The sequence below is a fragment of the Dermacentor andersoni genome, chromosome 6, assembly GCF_023375885.2.
Source record: "Dermacentor andersoni chromosome 6, qqDerAnde1_hic_scaffold, whole genome shotgun sequence".
Classification (NCBI taxonomy): domain Eukaryota; kingdom Metazoa; phylum Arthropoda; class Arachnida; order Ixodida; family Ixodidae; genus Dermacentor; species Dermacentor andersoni.
The window spans coordinates 80,540,516-80,556,928 of NC_092819.1; the positions used below are offsets into that span (position 1 = coordinate 80,540,516).

Here is a 16,413-nt window from a genome sequence, read left to right on the forward strand (position 1 = left end):
CACTAACTTCGCCGACCATTCTCTCCCTCGGAGCGCCTTCGCTGGGAATCAGCTTCAGGAATTCTTTTCTCAGAATTTTGTCAGGGTCACAATTAAGATCAGTAGTATTGTTAACTTAATAGCATAATATTATTGATTTTCTAAACTTATAATTTATTTTACTTCTTAACGTCAAATTATTTCAGCTCAAAATTCTTTACAGGTTTCTTCTAATTACTACATTTAGTTTTCTTTAACCCACGCTCTGATATACAAAGCTTTATTTTTTTCACAACCTTAAAACGCATGTAAAACGGCCTGCTTTTTCGGCGAATCCCCCGTAAGGTGCAAGAGCCATTGCTTGGACACAATAACAAGATGAAAACGGCGTCCGGTGTAATAGACTGCTCGTTTCGTTGTAAATGAATTCAAAGCTTGTGGATTCACTTAAAAGTGGCTGAATTATGTTTGTGCGCGCAAACACCACTCAGAACAGCATGTGCTTGTGTGAGGAATTTGTGTCTGGGTTTGTGTCTGTGTTGGTTTGGTTCTCTCTCTCTCTGTATCTCGATCTGTGGACCCACTGCAATTATTCGAAGTATTGGCAAACGCCATGTTTTCTTACTGTTTGGGACATGCATCGAGCATGTCTCTTCAATGAATTTCCAGCTTAACACTAATCGACCGTCGTTGCTCCGATCTTTCTCCGGCCTAATGCCGGGTTAGCTCTTGAGCCATTCGTAGCGTTCGGTCACAAATTAACATGTCCGCATTCTTGCCTCGGCAGATTCAAACTTATCACACAAGTACCTTGCTCTTACATCATTCAGCGGAATCCCAGTTCACTGCAATAAGCTATACGTATCTTTTCATAAAATCTCCGCAGTCGTACTGGCTTTTGCAGAAGTATTTATCAAATAATTTCTTTCCCAACTTGAGAGAGAGAGAGAGAAAATGATAAATGAAAGGTAGGGAGGTTAACCAGGACTGAGCCCGGTTGGCTACCCTACACTGGGGAAAGGGAAAGGGGGACGGAAAGATTAAATGAAGAGAAAGTCCACTGGAGATATCAGTCGGTCACTCAGTCCTGATCACAGACGCTGACTCAATCCGGTCGCTTTCAAATATCGCAGCAGCGCTTTTGTGGCCTTTTGTAGCTGCGATATGCGAGGCCATGGTCCCAAGATCTTGTTCAAGGTGAACGGCTTTCCATCTAGCTGATTCAGAGCTGTGCAGAGGTCTTGCCTTTCATTTTCAAAAGATGGGCAGTAGCACAGTAGGTGTTCTACGGTTTCCTCGACACCGCAGGCATTGCACTCGGCGCTATCAGCCATTCCATTGCAATGAGCGAAGTGATGCCGGATTGAGTTTGCTTACAACTTAAATGTTCCTAACTAAATATTTCTTGGACATAGCATAACGGTACACAATGACGTTTTGTGCCGAAATGTCTGCGACTGCGTTGTTCTGAGAGTGATCTCTTAACATACTGGATCAATTAGTGCTGCGCACTGCTCTGACCATGAACGAAATTAGATCGTAGTTCAGTGTACAACTAATAGCACACTTGTATGTACAATAGGGAAGCGTTTCAAGCACGAAGGAATTGCAAGATGGCTCGCTATAGAGTCAAGGTTGTGTCAAGAATGCTACGTTGTAGGGTTACGTTCGCTTCATCTATTGGACATCGTTGCATCGGCCCCTGCATTTCTCCAAGCACTGCCTCATACAAAGAGAAGAGAACCGAGCCCAAGGACCCATTACGTAAAACATTTACAAGCTCTTTTCATTCCAACCGTCTGATGTCAAATTTACGTAACCACCGACGTAAGCGTCGAGCGGTGCTCCGCAGCGTTCTTTGAACAGTCCAATCAAACGCTCTACTCGTTTATAGAAAGTCATTTTTGTTTCCTTCCAAAACCAATAGCATTGCAAGAGGCGAGAAGCACGAAGGAATGGAAAAAGCACGCCGAAGCGATGATTTTTTTACACGTCACCCAATTACTTCCATAATCGTTGTGTATATAATCTTTTTCTTTCGAATAAAAGCTTTTCTCGTGTTTCGTTCTTTATGTGCGCTGCCCAAGAGTGGAGAGCTAGGTTAGAGGTGGGGCCTAGCTACTGCAGTGGAAATACATAACTGGGTGAGGAGAGTGGCGCCGGCGTCTGCGATTGGTCCGCTTCCCCTTGCTTAGCTTGCGGTAGCTGCTCGAAAATTGCGGCGGCGTTCAACGGAACCAGTCCTCAGCGAAGATGAGTCGGCAGAGGGATGTGGCGTACGTGGCCGAAAGGGCTCGACAACATTATCCTGCCACGCAAATTATTTTTGTATTGCACGCAAATAAATCAATTCTACCCGGCAGCTTCGAGTATCCAGTGCCAGAAAGATCTGGGGCCGCCATCATATATTCCTTTCGAAACGGGTTTGTCCCTGGCTATCCCGAAAACATTTCTGTCTTTTGGCATATCAATGCATCATTTAATGCGTACATTTCAGTTTGACGCGGTGAGTTATCGTGGTTTGGTCCAGTCGCGCGGCAGACAGGCGAAGTGGAAGCAGCCTGAAAGTTGATCAATAGCGGTAGGCTAATGGCGAAAAAGGGTAGAATCGGGAATAATTATTTTTAACTTCTTTAAAACCGTTGTTATGTCATTTGCAAACACAAATAAGCTCTCATTTTGCAACAGCAACAACAACTCGCATTTAAACTGGGTATTATTTATTTTATTTTATTTTTTATTTTATTTAACATACTGTTAGTCCCACTGGGACTGTTACAGGAATGGATTTATCAGCAAGATACAGGAATACAGTATACAGTACAGTACAGTAATACGCCAGTTACACACCGAGTGGGCAACAACACAAAATCAATACAGTCTGAACATGATCATCAGGTCTGGATTGTTGACAAGACTGACGAGGCTGCGAGCTCAGCGAACTTTTTCAAGGAATCCTGCGCAGTTATAGATTTATCTAGGCCGTTCCATTCTCTCCAACTCCAGTTCTCCAACTATATATATCTAGTTACCGTCTTCACAAACACTTGGTGCCATGATGTCCTCACGTTACCTAACAAAGCACTAAAGAAAACTTGGATATGTAAAGTGTACATTTCCATCTGCTCCTAAAGAGACTATGCTTCTATTATATCAATCGTTAATCCCGCCCATAATAGAAACTGACTCATTTCTCTGGTACCCGCACCATCCCTGTAATATAAAAGGACCTGAGCCGATTAAAAAGGAAGTTGTGCGCTTTATGTGCCGCAGGTACGACAGACACTTCTCCCTGCCATTTGCTCTGCTTTCATTAAACTTATCACCGCTCTCTGTTCGTCGTGAATTCACTTCACTGACATTTTTGAACAATATCATTAACTCATCATGTCAGCTTTCAAATAGCGAATACTTATCAGTTACCAGGCAGTATTCGAACAGCAGTTTTTATAACCGAAACCTAAAACCGTTATTGGCTCGCAGTAACTAATATAAATATTTTTTCCCACGTACTATTATTGACCTATGGAATTCTTTACCTGGCAGTATCCGCTCTATTCCACCAAAGAAATTTTTTGCCGCACGCGCTGGCAGTGCATGCCTAATAGCATTTTCTCTATTTCTGTGTAATTTCTAATTGCGTTGCTAGAATGTACTATATTTAGCTTGTACTTCAGACTTGCTTCCCACTCCCGCTGGGCTGCAGTACGTAAAAAAAAAATGATATCATTGCACTTATATAAAAAAGATTGTAGGATACCCTTTCTCTCAGTTGTGAATGGAGCCCACTCGGAAGATACAGACAGGTACGGAAAAGGAAGAAGAAAAGAAAGGGCCTGAAACCGTAGACATATGGTTATCTGTAAATAAAGCGACCTGCACATTGTACGTGCCACGTGTTGTGTTTTAATGCAACCATTCTACAAAGCTGAGATAACTTCGCCTAGATGGACAAACATCAAGAATGAGCTGTGCCTAATTTTTACTTTGCCACGAAACTCGAGGTGGCCGGGATAGCGAATAGCATTACAAATGGTAAGAAACTACGTGTTACGGACAGAGGGGGTGGTTATAGTGAACGCGTCGTGTGCGTAATGATTTACCGTATAGACTCGTTTAAGGGCCGCGATTTTATTTTTTCACAATTTTGACGAGTTGCGGCCCTAGCACAGGAACAATCCTGTTGATCAACATGGTGCCGGCTCAGCCAGTGGCTTGTGCACACTCCGGATGTACCATTGCATCAGATCTCAACGCGTGGCTCTCGCCATCTAGTATAGTGAAGTTGGAGTGCGGCCCTTACACGAGTCTATACTGTACATGTCCCATGGTTTGCAAGACTATGCGCGTCGCTGTTGTTGGAGAGGCGATATACAGCTAAGGATGCTTCAGCGAGGGTTTCTTGTGTCCGGGAATTGGCTTACTGAATACTTCCGATCAAATTCCACCCATATGAAGGTGTCGACAAGGGATCGTGCCCTACCCCAACTTCTGGCCGTGCTATATAGCTTGCCGCACACGGTCTCTTTTTTTCAAAAAACGCATCGAGTGATTTAATGCAGAACACCGCCTTCCCCGGCAGGGACATGCGCCGAGCCCTTCGTGCCGCGTGTTGTAATCGCACCGCTGGCACGAGTTGATGGGGTCTCGGTGCTGACGCCCGTTATTGCCAATGGGTCGCAAGCCCCAAGGGTAGCGTTGGCCTGGCGGCCTGGGGCACTGGAAGCATCCGAAGGTCCCGGCAAAGCAAGAGAAGACTGGTAACAGAACAACTTGTTTATTCTAACATAGCAAAAGAGCGGCCGGTCAGTTCGACCGAAGTGGAGAGACGGGAGGGCACGTAACTCAACAGTACAAATCGGAGCCTCTCTCCTGGCGTCCGGGGGCAGCTGCTCTTATACTCTCGGCGTCGCGGTCCAAAAGGGAAGGTCACGGGATGAAGGTCACGGGATGAAGGTCACGGGACGGCGGAGCATGAGCCCACGACGGCGCGCACGGTCGAGCCGAGAGACCTGCTGAACCGAGTGTAGTGACGCATCGCCAACCCTCACTTGGGGAGCTCCGCTCCCCGGCTGCCGCGCTTTGACAAGCGTGGGCACACACACACACGCACACACGAAGACACGTGGCACTGAAACACGCCTGGACACGCTTGGCGGGGAAGCGTTGCGGCGGCGTCGCACGGGCCAAAATGTCCGCCGCTTTGAACGAAGCCCCGGCGTCCGTTGCATCCGCGCCGGCATTACCGCGCGTTGTAGGCGAAACGTAACAGACCGCCCCGCCGGGGGAAGGAGATCCCGATGGTCAGGGGACTGCATCCGCTGTCCGGAGGGATGTCGCTCGATGATGCTCATAACCGAAGTCGGGCGTCCTTTGGCGTTTCTTGAGCGCAGCGCACAGAGAAGGCCTCGTTCTCACGTTCAGGTGCACACAGGACACTGCAAAGTGACTTCGGGAGAGTTGACATTTTTGTTCTCGTTTCCGGCAAGCGTTAGAACTACGCCGAAAGTCAACCGCTCAGTTAGCAAGCACGGCACAACCCTCACTAAGCCCTGCCAGGCTCTTTCCCCTTTTATACTGCTGCCTAGTTCCTTACAGTAGTTTAGCAGCACTCAGAACGCGTCCACAAATCGGAAAATTTGCACTAGAAAGCACATCATCACTTTGAAACACTACACAAAAGCAATAAGTTAAAAAAAATCCTGCCTCAGGAAGAAAAACATCAGTAACAAGCAATTTTGAGGCTGATTCCCACGTTAGGGGCTTCGACTTAAGCCATCGGCGTTACCGTTGAGACTCCCCTTTTTGTAACGCACCTCAAAGGAATATTGTTGCAAAGCGAGGCTCCAGCGCAGGAGGCGGCCATTTTTGGGAGAGATGGTCTGCAGCCATTGGAGAGGGCAGTGATCCGTTTCAATGATAAACCTCGAGCCGGCTAGGTAACATGACAATTTCTGAACGGCCCACACGATACACGCACACTCTTTCTCGGTGGCGCTATACGCCTGCTCACGACTGGTCAGCTTACGACTAGCATACAGGACGGGGTGTTCTACTTCTCCATTTTCCCGTTGGCACAGTACAACGCCCATGCCTCGCTCACTAGCATCACACTGAACAACGAACCCTTTTGTGTAGTCGGGCGATCGTAGCACAGGCTGGCTTGTTAGGGCGCTCTTTAGGGCGCTAAAAGCTCTTTCCTTCGTCTCATCCCAGACGACTGTTTGCGGCTCTGTCTTTCTTAGAGCATCCGTCAAGGGAGCCGCGATATCAGAGTACCTGGGGATGTACCTCTGATAGTAGCCGGCGACACCTAAGAACGACCGAATATCGGGCTTCGTGCGCGGTTGCGGGAAGTCTCGCACAGCGGCCACCTTTATTTCAGAGGGGCGGTGACGACCCCGACCAATCACGTGTCCGAGGTAGACAACCTCGGCCTGTGCTAACTGGCACTTGGGAGCCTTGACTGTCAAGCCCGCATCGCGCAGGCGGGTTAGCACTGCCCGCAAGTGCGCCATATGCTCAGGCCAGGATGCGGAGAATATCGCTACGTCGTCTAGATACGGTAAAGCGAATTCTTGCTGTCCCCGCAACACTTTATCCATGAGGCTTGAAAAGCAGTATGGCGCGTTCTTCAAACCAAAACTCGAAACTTTAGGACGGAATGTCCCCATTGGTGAAATGAACGCCGCATACCTACTAGCCTCTTCTGTAAGTGGAACCTGCCAATAACCCCTGACAAGATCTAGGGTGGAAATAAACTGAGCGCTACTCACTCTCTCAAGGCGCTCCTCGATGTTAGGGATCGGATAAATTTGATCCTTAGTGATGGAATTAAGCCTGCGGTAGTCGACGCAAGGACGAGGTTCCTTGCCCGGTACCTCAACTAAAATCAAAGGGGAGGTATAATCACTCTCACCCGCTTCAATAACACCGAGCTGTAGCATTTTCTTTACCTCAGCCTCCATAATATCGCTCTGGCGGGGTGACACCCGGTACGCCTTGGATCGTACTGGCTCTGGGGAGGTAAGTTCTATGTCATGAGTAAGGACAGAAGTCCTACCAGGCCTCTCAGAGAACAGACCTTGAAACTCTTGTAAGAGCTGGTGTAGTTCGGTTTTCTGCTCAGGCGACAGCGATGCTTTACTTATTAAGTCACTAATGACTTGATCGGTGTCTTTCCTGTTCGTCACTGAGCCTAGTCCCGGAAGCTCGACCGGAAGCTCTTCGGGCACGTTTACCATCATGCACACCACTGCTTCCCGTTGCTTATAGGGTTTGAGCAGATTACAGTGGTAAACTTGCTGTGCTTTCCGCTTTCCTGGCAGACTCACCACGTAGTTAACGTCCGACAGTTTTTGAACAATCCGTGCTGGGCCCTCCCACTGCACGTCGAGTTTGTTCTTTAGCGATGTGCGCAATATCATGACCTCATCGCCCACCTCAAAACGACGGGCCCTGGCTGTCCGATCATAATAAACCTTGGCCCTCTGCTGGGCCTCTGCCATTGCTTCACCTGACAACTCCTGTGCCCTTCTTAAGCGTTCGAGGAGCTTAAGCACGTACTCTACCACGACTGGGTCGTCGCCCCTGCCTTCCCATGATTCTCGAAGCATGCGAAGCGGAGATCGCAGCGAGCGACCGTACACCAGCTCAGCTGGCGAGAACCCCGTAGCCGCATGCGGCGCGGTTCTTAAAGCAAACATCACTCCAGGCAGACACAGCTCCCAGTCAGTTTGATGTTCAAAACACAATGCTCTCAACACGCGCTTCATGACGGAGTGGAGCTTCTCAACGGAATTCGACTGGGGGTGGTGCACTGAGCTGTGTAACAGCCTTACCCCGCACCTTTCGAGAAAGGCTGTCGTCAAAGCGCTAGTAAACACTGTACCCTGATCTGACTGGATTTCTGCAGGAAAACCAACTCGCGCAAATATGGACAGCAGTGCATTGACTATCTCAACTGAGCTGAGTTCTTTAAGCGGCACTGCTTCAGGGAACTTTGTCGCTGGGCAGATCACAGTCAAAATGTGTCGGTACCCCGTGGCTGTTACCGGCAGAGGTCCCACTGTATCAATAACGAGCCGTCTAAAAGGCTCCGTAATGATAGGTACCAACTTCAACGGCGCCCTCGATTTGTCCCCTGGCTTGCCCACCCGCTGACAGGTGTCGCATGTCTTCACAAAGTGGTCTGCGTCCCGAAAACACCCTGGCCAATAGTACTCTTGCAAGAGACGGTCCTTAGTTTTCTTAACTCCTAGGTGTCCGGACCACGAACCCCCATGCGACAAGCGCAACAGATCCTGACGATAGCATTGAGGCACGATCAGCTGATCGAACTCCACTCCCCTGCGGTCTAGATACTTTCGGTACAGGACCCCACCTCTTTCCACAAAGCGAGCATTTTTTTTGGCGATACCTTCCTTGATAATGCAGCGTATGTTTTCTAGGCTGCCATCCTTCTTTTGCTCGGCTATCAAAGCCGACCGGCTGACTTTTAGCAACTTGTTAAGTCCGTCTGACGTAGGCGCGATGAGCAAATCTGGAGACAGCTCTTCTAACTTTCCCGTGTCGGGAATTTCCTCTCCAGTATCTGCTGCCTTTAACGCTACAGGCTCAATTTTATTCAGTTCGGGCGTGCTCTGAATACCAGCTTGCTGCGCCTCTGACCCTTTTTCATCGTTCAACAACGTCGGCCCCGCAACTACCGCCTTTGCAGCGAGCTCCCGAACCTTCGATCTGGTTAAGGCCTGAACGCTAGCCTCACCAAACAAAAGCCCCTTCTCGCGCAGGAGGTGATCGGACCTGTTCGAAAATAGGTACGGGTACTGGGGGGGCAGCATAGATGACACTGCGGCCTCCGTCTCAAGTGCTCCGAAAGGTCCTTCAATAAGCACTTTTGCTACCGGCAGACACACGCTATGAGCTTCCACTGCTTGCTTGATCCATGCGCACTCGCCCGTGAACATATCGGGTTCTACGTAAGAGGGGTGAACTACATCCATTGTAGCTGCGGAATCGCGAAGCACTCGGCACTCTTTCCCGTTCACGAGGAGGTCTCGCATGTAAGGCTCGAGAAGCTTCATGTTCTCGTCAGTGCTGCATATAGACAAAAACACGACTTGTGTTTTTGTTTCTGGACACTGCGCCGAAAAGTGACCCGGCTTCTGGCACGTATAACAAACGCGCGCTTGCCTCGTCTCGAACCGCTTTCTGCGTTCGGCTTCGGTTGCCGCCGTCTCCTTACGTTCGGTCGGACTGCTTTCACTTGCATCCGAACTACGTGTGTCCCCCTTTGCTCTCATGGGCGTGAACTTTGGCCTCTCAAACTTGGAGCCAAATTCACCCTTTTGACCGTCCTTAGCTCCACGAGCCCGACGCGTCACAAACTCCTCGGCTAACTCAGCGGCTCTAGCCACCGTACTAACGTCTGGCCTATCCAAGACCCAGTACCGCACGTTCTCAGGTAACCGACTATAAAACTGTTCTAGCCCGAAACACTGCAGAACTTTCTCGTGGTCACCAAACGCTTTCTCTTCTTTGAGCCACTCCTGCATGTTTGACATAAGCCTGTACGCAAACTCTGTATATGACTCACTTCTGCCTTTCTCATTTTCCCGAAACTTCCGACGGAACGCCTCCGCTGACAGCCGGTACTTTTTTAGCAGACTCGATTTCACTTTGTCGAAATCATCTGCCTCCTCTCTCTCCAAGCGAGCGACTACGTCGGCCGCCTCGCCGGGTAGCAAAGTGAGCAAGCGCTGTGGCCACGTTTCCCGAGAGAACCCCTGCTTCTCGCACGTTCGCTCAAAGTTAACCAGGAACAAACCAATGTCCTCTCCAAGCTTAAACGGCCGCATCAGGTCAGTCATTTTGAACAATACTCGTTCTCCTGCACCGTGTGCCTGACTTCCATTACGAGCGCGTTCCATCTCTAACTCGAGACGCTTCATTTCCAAAGCGTGTTGACGGTCGCGCTCTCTTTCTTTCTCTTGTTGCTCTCGTTCTATCTGTTCTTTACGTTCGCGCTCATCTTTCTCTTTCTGTTCTTTAAGTTCACGCTCCTGTCTTTTTGCCGTCTCCCTCTCCTCAATGGTCTCAAGGCATTCCGACAGCTCGTCACCCTCAGCTTCTAACTCAAGAATAGCCCTTAGCAGTTCTGGTTTTCTGAGTTTGTCTGAGACATCCAGACCCAACTCTCTTGCAAGCTCCAGCAATTTCGGTTTGCGCAACGACTTCAAATCCATGGCTGCTCTGAATGCTGCTTTCTCTACTGCCTACTATTGTCTTGCCGCAAACTAACCCGGTAGCAACGACAACCACAATTACCAGCTCTGTTTCTAACACTAACAAAAGCCTGGCAAAACTCAGAAGAAGAAAGTCCCGCACTCACCAAACCTTGCAGCCAAGACTTCAGCGCAGTCGTTCCGCTGCAGGTAACCAGTCATCACACAGGGCTCGTTGCACTGCTACCGGATGGTCGTTGTGCTGCTCAGCATACATTCAACCGCATCTCTTCGCTGCTGGCCTCCGTTGTCGCGATCTCACCGCTGGCAATCAGTTGTAGTAATCGCACCGCTGGCACGAGTTGATGGGGTCTCGGTGCTGACGCCCGTTATTGCCAATGGGTCGCAAGCCCCAAGGGTAGCGTTGGCCTGGCGGCCTGGGGCACTGGAAGCATCCGAAGGTCCCGGCAAAGCAAGAGAAGACTGGTAACAGAACAACTTGTTTGTTCTAACATAGCAAAAGAGCGGCCGGTCAGTTCGACCGAAGTGGAGAGACGGGAGGGCACGTAACTCAACAGTACAAATCGGAGCCTCTCTCCTGGCGTCCGGGGGCAGCTGCTCTTATACTCTCGGCGTCGCGGTCCAAAAGGGAAGGTCACGGGATGAAGGTCACGGGATGAAGGTCACGGGACGGCGGAGCATGAGCCCACGACGGCGCGCACGGTCGAGCCGAGAGACCTGCTGAACCGAGTGTAGTGACGCATCGCCAACCCTCACTTGGGGAGCTCCGCTCCCCGGCTGCCGCGCTTTGACAAGCGTGGGCACACACACACACGCACACACGAAGACACGTGGCACTGAAACACGCCTGGACACGCTTGGCGGGGAAGCGTTGCGGCGGCGTCGCACGGGCCAAAATGTCCGCCGCTTTGAACGAAGCCCCGGCGTCCGTTGCATCCGCGCCGGCATTACCGCGCGTTGTAGGCGAAACGTAACACGCGCTAGTGGACACCACGGCGTAACGCTTGAGCACTGGCACTTACAATGCTCAGCAGTCCACACATTTTTACTATGTAGTGCAGCGCAAGTTCCAGCAGCTTGTTCTTCTCGACCTGCCCTCATTGATTGTTAAAGCGGCTCGTCCTGTAGTCGAGCTTTATCTTTTCGCTGTGCTGTAGTGCCTGCTGAGCGTGCGGCTTTTTGACGAAGTTTGCGAGGTTGACGAAGTGGAAAAAAAAAAGAAATTGGGACAGAGTGCACATATTGGCGAGACTGTGAAGGAGGTTTGACGAAAGCAGTGGGCTGAAGCGTTCTCCATTAACAACATTCAGTGATGAATTCGCTCTTGCGTGACGTAACGTCGAGCACGACGCCTCACTTGAAGGGACGATCGTTCCCTTGATGCACCCAAGAACCATGCGACTGGAAAATAACGCCGATCGAAAGTGTGCCATTGTTTCTGTCCCATACGCTTCCGGCAGCCTAGTTAAATTATCGGGTTTTACGTGCCAAAAACCAGGACTTGATTATGAGGCACGCCGTACTGGGGGACTCCGGAATATTTTGGCACACCAGGGGTTCTTTAACGGGCACCTAAATCCAACTACACGGCTGTTTTTCGCATTTCGCCTCCATCGATATGCGGCCGCCGTGGCCGGGATTCGATCCCGCGACCTCATGCTTAAGCGGCCCAACAGCGCAGCCACTAAGCAACCGCGGCGGGTGCGGTAGCCTAGCTGCTGGCAGCGAACGAACGCTGAAAGAGCTCTCCGCCAATGCGACGAATCCAGAGCACACGGCGCTCAGTTCACGCCTTCCTGCAAGCACGCCGCCTGGCTAAATACCAAGGGCCCCTCTCACTTTCACGTCTCCGCCACTTCCTTCGGCGTGTTTGCCCATCGGCTTGATCGGATTGTTCCTCGTTACGCGGTCCTCGTTAGCGTTCGCGCAGAGGAGGTGCGTTACACGGACCGTTTCGTCCCGCTCGCTCGAGCCCAAGACTCCCAAGGTCGGGAGACGGCTCGAGATGCAGCTGGCGGCGAGCGAGCGCGTGTCTCGGCCGCGTCTCCGACGCGCGTCACGCAACGCGCGTGCGCCACGCCGTAGACGTACTCCAGGAACTCGCCTTTGCGTTTGTGAGTGCGCGAAGCTGTGGCTGCAGGCTTCGGCCGCCTCTCTCGACCGCGAGTCGGGTGGGCGCTACGCCGCCAGCTTCGTCTCGTTATAAGCGCGTCGAAGGCGCTGGCTGCGATGTTTTGCGCCGTGCTCGTTCCGCACGATGCCAGCGCGCAGTCGCCTTTTCTTTATCTCTTTTTTTCTTCTTCTTTTTTATTCTACCCTTCCTCGACCACGCGCCGCTTCTTTCTCTACAGCTGCCGCGAAGTGAGTCACACGTAACGCCATATATCGGCCTCTTCGCCTGCCCGAGCGGACGTGTTTGTGTTGCGCAGCGTTGCTCAATGCCATGCCTATTGACATACATTCTCTATCTTTTGGCCTTTACTTCCAGTTCTATCGTGCATGTGACAGCTTGACTGCCACATGTGGAAGCTACGTACGCCACAAAGTGCTGCTGGCGTCTTTAAAGGATAAAGTGAATTCTAGGCTGCCACGAACAATGCTCGTGGTTCATGAAATCTCCCTTCACTTGTAGTCGTGAACACGCCAGCCGTTAGTTCTTGGTTGAGGAGTTGAAGTCCTGCTGCATAAATAGAATGAGGCAAATAACAAACCAAGAAAGATACTCTCGACGTGTCGCTGTCCCTTCAGGGACACCGCTCGTTCGCAGTCCTCCCTCATGAAATAAAAAAGAACAAGGTGCGCTGTACACCTGGTAATGCTGAAGGTAATATCCGTTGTGCCCTGCCCAGGCGTTGCGTTCCAAGAAACTAGGACGGGCTAGTGAAACTGCTTATGTGCGTTCCAAAAAAAGAACAATGCTGAACTTAGCTGTACTTTCCAAGCTACACGATGTGGCGCTGAACTTGTTGAAACGTACAAGTAACGAATTCGTCGTCAGCGGAATAAATAAATAAATAAATAAATAAATAAATAAATAAATAAATAAATAAATAATAAATTTTAGATATCAAGAAAACTTGGTGAGTATCGAGAAAATAAAAACCTTTATAGGGGCTTGACAGGGTCTGCACTCCTGGACAGGGGCAAACAGGGCACGCGATGATAGAGGAAATGAGCAAAAGAAAACTGAGGTGGCTGTGGTGGCAGCTGCAGTATACGTCCGTGTACCGATTTGGTGCGCGCTGTAAAGAACATCAGCTGGTCAGGAGGTGATACCGTGGACTTTGGTATCATTTGTTGCCATCGTATCTTTCACTTTCATTGGTGCGTAAAAAAAAAAAATGAATGATTTCTTCAGAGCTCCCATCTACCTTTTAGAAGCCATGATCACCTTGCTCGACACCTCTTGACGATGCTCGACGGCGCTATCGAGCTTTGTGAAGGAATTTAATTGGAAACTTTTGTGCGTTACATGCATTTGTTTCAGGCAACCTTTGTTGCGGTTTCGACTCTACAAAAGGCGTTCGTGACTAGCGTTCCTTTTTAATAATTGCAAAACAATCTTGCTCTATGTCGTAATCCGCATCCTTGCCATATTCACACTGCATTTTTTTTATCTCTGTGCTAATGATCTGCGTAGAATAAATAAAACGCACAGATAAATAGAAGTAAATTGACAGGATGCAAAATTGGCGTATGCATTCAAGACAGGATGCCATTGGGTTACGGGAGAGAGCATTCTGTCAAGGAAATCATCACTTGCTTGGTGTTAGAGCGACAGAAATAAAGTTGAAACGTCCAGACATTATTTCATGGAATCTTCGTCGCTTTTTTTCATTTTTTTTCCGCGTTAGGTTTGGCGTGCAGAACAACGGACGACGCTGTGTTCAGGCGCAAAAGGCAGAAGAAAAACAGATACGCGAAGACGACCTCTAAACCAAAGCGTCACTTTGCTTTTTCATCAGAAACACTGATTGAAGTAATCTTCCTCCGTCTAGGTACATTTTACTGCATATTTCTGGATAAAAGCACGCGTCGCGCCCACTGCATCGTGCGTTGATTGCCTTCACGCTTTAGCCGACGGCTCAAGTTCATTGCCTGTCACTGCCTGTCACAGCGGCTTACCGCAGGCCTCTAGTGAATGCATCGCATAAGATGAGTTGAGTGACGTGCAGCAGTTTCCGATCGCGACAACGTGTTTTTACGTACAGTGACGAAAGCGCGTGTACACTTGCCTCTAGGGGGCCATCAAGGGATCAGGCATGAAATGTAGCGAAGGGCAGTAGCACGCTAGAAGCACCGTTCAAAACGTAACCGGCTGGTTATGAAAACGTAATCTGGCATCGCTGCCGAGAGAACTCACCAGGGCTCACTTATTGCTTATTTTGTGTACACGACGTAATCTGTGTCAACGACGTCCACCTTGTACTATCGGCAACTCCAGAATCCGCTACTTGTGCTACCAACATCGTCCATGTAAACAAAGATGGCTATGACATCCAGGTTTTCGGCGGATCTTTCTCTTGGTGCTCTGGTCACGTTTCTCTTTTGCGGCGTCGAATCGGGGTGTTTCGTGGAAGCCGAGAAAGGTCCTTACTGTCGGCCATCTTATTCAGATCGGTCTCGAGGATTTCAGCGACGAAATCACGGAAATAGTTGCACTGTGCGGGCAAACGTCCGACCTGCCCAGCGAATCGCATCACATATATTTAAAGAGAAAGTGCCTTTCAAGCGAGCCGGAGGTTAAAAAAAAAAATTGTTTCTGCGTAGCGAACCTCAACGAAAGGTGCAAGCGCTTGTTCACGGCGTTGTTCTAGTGCTACAGGTACGATACGTGGCTGTTTTTGACCTTAAAGCCCGGAATACATGGAGCGTTTTTGAGGCGATTTTCGCCTCACGGCGCCGATTTGACGCCCGGCGTGGCGAAAAACGCCCGCCGCCGCCGAACAGGACCGGCTTGATTTTGACGCGGCGTGCACGCGTCTGACGCTACCGGAAGTGCCTGTCGGAGACACTTCCGTCTGTTTTCGGCGGGAGCGGCCAACCGTCTCACCGTTCCTTGAACACCTCGCGCGCGCGCGCTGGTCAGCACCATGGCCCCCATGGACACTGGGTTTGGTCACAAGAATAGAAGCGGCGCGTTCTCCCTCGCAGTAACGCTTCCTGCTTGCCGTCCGCGCGAAGTAAATGAAAACTCTTTTTAAAATTAGTTTTCAACAACGAGAGCCACAAGCAATGTACAGAACAAAGCTCACACATAAACTCTGCGCAACCCGCACACCTGTTGCAGTCGCACAAGGTCGCCAGACGAAACATTTCCGGCCAACTCTCTCCGCTGAACATCGACAAAAATATCGATACAATACTAAACATACCTGGTAATGTGTATAGACATATTAGTGGGGTAATTATTGCATAATTTATTAATTATAACACAAGCAAACAACATATAAGCATTGTTCGTTCATTTCATCATCATCAGCCTAGTTACGCCCACTGCAGGGCAAAGGCCTCTCCCATACTTCTCCAACTGCCCCGGTCATGTACTAATTGTGGCCATGTTGTCCCTGCAAACGTCTTAATGTCATCTGCCCACCTAACTTTCTGCCGCCCCCTGCTACGCTTCCCTTCTCTTGGAATCCAGTCCGTAGCTCTTAGTGACCATCGGTTATCTTCCCTCCTCATTACATGTCCGGCCCATGCCCATTTCTTTTTCTTGATTTCAACTAAGATGTCGTTTACCCGCGTTTGTTGCCTCACCCAATCTGCTCTTTTCCTATCCCTTAACGTTACTCCCATCATTCTTCTTTCCATAGCTCGTTGCGTCGTTCTCAATTTCAGCAGAACCCTTTTCGTAAGCCTCCAGGTTTCTGCCCCATATGTGAGTACTGGTAACACACAGCTGTTGTACACTTTCCTTTTGAGGGATAGTGGCAACCTACTGTTCATGATTTGAGAATGCCTGCCAAACGCACTCCAACCCATTCTTATTCTTCTGGTTATTTCAGTCTCATGATCCGGATCCGTGGTCACTACCTGCCCTAAGTAGATGTATTCCCTTACCACTTCCAGTGTTTCGCTACCTATCGTAAACTGCTGTTCTCTTCCGAGACTGTTAAACAGTACTTTAGTTTTCTGCAGATTAATTTTCAGACCCACCCTTCTGCTTTGTCTCTCCAGGTCAGTG

The 16,413-nt window shown here is 49.7% G+C and overlaps 1 protein-coding gene across 1 annotated transcript in view; it reads left to right on the plus strand.

The window, feature by feature from the left end:
- Window positions 1–16,413, plus strand: part of Lmpt (four and a half LIM domains protein limpet) — a 423,205-nt gene that overhangs the window by 33,791 nt on the left and 373,001 nt on the right. The window lies entirely within an intron of this gene.